The following is a 5,442-nucleotide window of genomic DNA, read 5'->3' on the forward strand; positions in this document are numbered from 1 at the left end:
TCTTCCTGCTTAACAATTAACTGAGAATAGAAGTTATTTTGAAAACGGTCAACATATATAATGTTGGCGAGTTCATAAGTATGTTTGAATAAAAGTCTTTGTATCTTTTGTAAAACCCAGAAAATCCGATATTTTCTGTAAATTGTCTGAAAATGATGTGAAAATCAAGTATAAATGCATGTGTGAATTTCATAGCAGTAACATATATGATTGCAATTTAAATTTATTTGTATTGTAAGTAAGTGATAATTGAATAAAAGTATTTCCCCAGATAATCCGATATTTTTTCGATTTATAATAATGTCGTGGTTCTTGTATCATTAATTAAGTTGTTTCGTGACACAATCGAAGGGTTAATCTTCAATATGTTAAATTGGTACTGGATCTCTACATGAACTGTTATAACCATGCATGATAATGACTAGATTGTCTGTCTTGGCATTTTCCAAACGCCAGTATTTGCTCACGGTTTTATCGCCCTAGACTGGCCTAGTCTAGCTGTAGCGAATAGCTAAGGCGTAGGGGGTCACCCCATATAGATCTATACATAAACTCCATCTCTCCCTCTAGGAAACTCTAGTTATAACTACAGGCTACGATTGTACACTCAAAGGTGCCAACCGACATGTCTCACTAGATTCTCAACCTTTCATGTTTGTTATGTTTTTCACTATGTTTAATGTTTACGTGTATGTTGTAGATTTTCAAATCCAAAGGTATGTATATAAGTATACGAAGTTCAATAATTATGTAAAAGTATAGTTACGATCTACCAAGCATGTAAATTTCAGTCCAAGCCCATTTAGCATGTAAATGGGCCACAAAGGTCCAATAACATGTAAGAGGGTAATTTAGGCCCAATAGGCATGTAAATGGACCACTAAGGCCCAACAAACATGTGACCCATAGCTCAGGCCCAAATTAACATGTAAATGGGTCGCAAGGCCCAATAAACATGTCATGGAAAATATTGGGCTCAATATACACTTGAATGGGCCCTTAAGGCCCATTGGCCATGTAATGTGAATATTAGGTCTAATAAAATTGTTATCGATGTATTTCATCCATTCGTTATTGTTTCGTTGTTTGTTTTAGCTCAAGGTTTACCAAATTGATTATAAAAACTCATCTTTTTGTAAAAACGATGTTCTTGGCTAAGAATCCTCAAATTTTCTGTTAAGCCCTAAAGTTTTGTAAAAAAACACTTTAGTCCATAATTTATAAAAATTTGTAATTTCGTCCCAAAAGTTTGGAATTTCACGGATTTAGTCCAAAATTTTATATTTTGACTTTAATGGCCCAGTTTTGCAGAAAATTACATTTTCAGCCCCTTATTTGTAAAATTGACACTTTCGGCCCAATTTTGATAAAAGTTACATTTTTGGTCCAATTTAGAAATAAATGTTCTTTTCACCCCTAAATTTTGTTTATTTACATTTATGACGCAAAATTTGGTCAAATAACATTTTTAATCCCAAAACTTTCATTTTTTGCAAATTTGGGCCCAAAACCGTGAGGCCCACATATTAGGCCCATTAAGCTAAAATTTACATTTTTAGCCCTTTGGAAAGAATGTTTATCCTAAAAATCCATTTTTATACAAGTAGCACCTGTTTGATCCTTATGAACCCGTAAATGTCACTTTTTGCCTTTATCTTTCGTTTTCTTGACAATTATGACCCTTAACAAGATTGTTTCTTTAAATTCTTATATCTTAACCTTATAAACACTTTTAACTTGATAATATGATGTATAAGGTGTCTTAATTCATGGATTTTTACTTAATGTTGCTTAAGATGTCGAGATGTGTTAAGATCTAACACATTTTTACAAAATAAACTAAGAAATCACACAAGACATGCATATAACACATAGATCTACACATTTTACTTGCATTCTCCCCCAAAAATCATATGAAAACCGAAAACAAGGGGGTATGAACTCACCTTTGCTTTGATGTTTCAGTTTTGAAGAAGAGATGAAGAGATTTTTGGTCCTAGCAAGCTTTCTTGGGTGGATATGGAACTTAGGAGGTTTCTAGGAGTATGATCACCAAAAATTTGCTTAGAAGGAGCGATCTAACATGAGAACGAAGTTATATTACTTGGATATGTAAGGAATTACCAAGAAAATGTTGATTTTTGGTGGAAATCTTCTTGAACAACCCTAGATCTTCGAAAATTTGAGAGGAAATGAAGGAGTGTGCTTGTGAGTGTTTGAGAGAGTTTGATCTGGTAGCCACTTTTTCAGATTCGAGACGTGGTATACTTCGTGTACGTTACTAAACTCGGCAGGTAGCTGCAACTTGTAAGCCACTGGACCAATCCGAGCAAGAATCTCGAATGGTCCAATGTACCACGGGTTCAGTTTTCCTTGTTTCCAAAGCGAATCATTCCTTTCCAAGGAGATACCTTTAATAACACGTGATCTCCGACTTGAAATTCTAGTGGATTTCGCCGCTTGTCAGCATGCTCTTCTGTCGGTCTCACGATGCTTGAAGTCAAGCTTTGATTTGGACTATCTTTTCGGTCGTTTCAAAGATGATTTCACGTCCTGTAAGAGCGCTGGCTGGCGATTTCCCTTTTGCTAGTTGAGTGCCACCCACCTCAACCCATCATAGGGGCGATCTGCATTTACGACCATAAAGAGCCTCGAAGGGAGAAACCTTGATGCTCGTGTGGTAACTATTGTTATAAGAGAATTCGATCAGAGGCAAGTGGGCATCCCATGATTTGCCAAATTCAATCACGTAAGCTCGGAGCATATCCTCGAGTGTCTGGATGGTACGCTCACTCTGACCATCAGTTTGTGGGTGGTAGGCAGTGCTTATATCTAGCTGTGTTCCCATTGCCTTCTGAAGAGATTTCCAAAATCTTGAAGTGAATCTGCTATCTCGATCCGATATAATAGATACTGACACTCCATGGAGTCTCATGACCTCCTTGATGTAGATTTGGGTCAGCTTTTCCATCTTGTAGGATTCTTTTATTGGCAGGAAATGAGCGGATTTTGTTAGTCTATCTATAATTACCCATATTGCATCCAACCCTTCAGTTGTCTTGGGTAATTTTTTCACAAAGTCCATGGTGATCCTCTCTCATTTCTACTCGGGTATCACTGGTTGTTGCAGTAGTCCCGAGGGCTTTTGGTATTCCACTTTCACTTTGGCGTAAGTAAGACACTTGACCACGAAAGTGGCTATCTCTGCCTTCATATTAGGCCACCAATATTGTTTCTTGATATCCAAATACATTTTATCTGACCCCGGATGAATATAGTATCGCGTCTTGTGGGCTTCATGCATGATTACCTCTCTGAATCCCCTAATTTTGGGAACCTAGATTCTATTCATGAAGTAGTGAGTTCTGTCGTCTTTAGATTCGAGCTACTTCTCCATTCCACGTAGTGATTCACTAGCGACATTCTCCGGCTTCAATGCATCCAATTGGGCTTCCTTGATCTGTGAGGCTAGATGGGATTGGATGGTGATTGATAGAGCCTTTACATGACGACTTGAATACTCCTTTCGGCTTAGGGCATCGGTTACCACATTAGCCTTGCTTGGATGGTATTTGAGCTCACACTCATAATCATTTAACAGCTCAACCCATCTCTGCTGCCTCATGTTTAGTCCCTTTTGATTTAGAATGTGCTGGAGGCTCTTGTGGTCTGTAAAGATGGTGCACTTAGTACCATATAGGTAGTGCCTCCAAATTTTCAAGGCGAAGACCATCGCCCCCTGTTTGAGATCTTGCGTGGTATAATTTACTTCATGTGTTTATAGTTGTTTGGATGCATATGCAATTACCATCCCGCGTTGCATAAGGACACGACCTAAACCTTGATTTGAAGCATCATAGTAAACTATGAAGTCTTTGGTTCCCTCCGGTGAGGATAGCACTGGAGCACTATAGAGGGCTTGCTTCAAGGTTTGGAAGGCGATCTCTTGCTTCTCAGTCTAGTTGAAAGGGTATGCCTTTTTGCATCAATGTGGTGAGGGGTTTGGCTATCTTGGAAAAGTTCTGAATGAATCTTCGGTAGTAGCATGCAAGACCTAAGAATTGGCGAATTTCTGTTGGTGTTGTCGGAATTGCCCATCCTTCAATGGCCTTGACCTTGGATGGATCTACATGGATTCCTTCCTTGATGACAACATGTCCCAGGAAATTTACACTACAGAGCCAAAACTGACACTTGGAGAGTTTCTCATACAAATTTTCAGCTCAAAGGGTCTCTAAGATCTGTCGGAGATGTTGACTATGCTCTTCTTTGCTTTGAGAGTATACGGGAATATCATCGATGAAAACGATCATGAATTTGTCAAGGAATGGGCGGCAGCCTCGATTCATGAGGTCCATAAATGCAGCGGGGGCATTTGTTAGACCAAAGGGCATCACGGAAAATTCGTAATGACCGTAATGAGTCTGGAAAGCAGTCTTAGGAATGTCCTCATCTCGGACTTTGAGTTGATGATAACCGTATATCAAATCTATCTTTGAAAATTAACTAGCCCCTTGAAGCTGGTCAAATAGATCATCGATTCGTGGAAGTGGATACCGGTTTTTGATGGTGAGCTTATTCAGTTCCCTATAGTCAATGCACATCCTGAAGGATCCGTATTTCTTTTTAACGAAAAGAATCGGAGCTTCCCATGTAGAGAAGCTTGGTCTTATGAATCCTTTATTCAAGAGTTCACTTAGTTGGCTTGACAATTCTTGCATTTCAGTAGGAGCCAACCTATAAGGTGATTTGGTGATTGGAGTGGCTCCAGGCACTAGGTCGATTCAGAATTTGATTTGTCGTTCTGGGGGTATTCCCGGAAGTTCTTCTGGAAACACATCCGAGAAGTCACCTGCCACTGGGATGTTTTGAATGTTCGCTTCCTCTTTGGTTTTATCCACCACGTGAGCAAGGAATGTGTAGTTCTTCTTGTGTAGACACTTTTGTGCCTTGATACACGAGATAAGGCGAAGGTTTGCGCCGGGTTTATCCCCGTAGAGTATTACGGTTTCGTGATTAGAAAGATGAAGGTGAACGACCTTCTCGTGACACATAATATCGACATGATGGGGGATTAACCAATCCATTCCGATGATCACATCAAAACTCCTAGTATTTACCGGCATCAAATTTATTTGGAAAGAGTGGTTGTTTAGTGTTAACGTACATCCCATATAGATATCTTTGGTTGTTTCAGTTTTCCCATTAGCCATTTCCACCGTGAAGGCTTCGTTGAGCTTTTGGGGTTGTTGATTTAGCATGTATTTGAATTTATTACTAATAAAATTTCGCTCCGCCCCACTATCAAATAAGATGCATGCATATGAGTTGTTAAGTAGGAACGTACCGGTGGCAACGACTGGGTCTTGCACTACTTCACCCTGACCCATTGTCATCACTCTCCCTGCCGCTCCTACCCCTTGATTGTTTGCGTTGGGGCAA

This window comes from Lactuca sativa, chromosome 3 (genome assembly GCF_002870075.4).
Source record: "Lactuca sativa cultivar Salinas chromosome 3, Lsat_Salinas_v11, whole genome shotgun sequence".
Taxonomy (NCBI): Eukaryota; Viridiplantae; Streptophyta; class Magnoliopsida; order Asterales; family Asteraceae; genus Lactuca; species Lactuca sativa.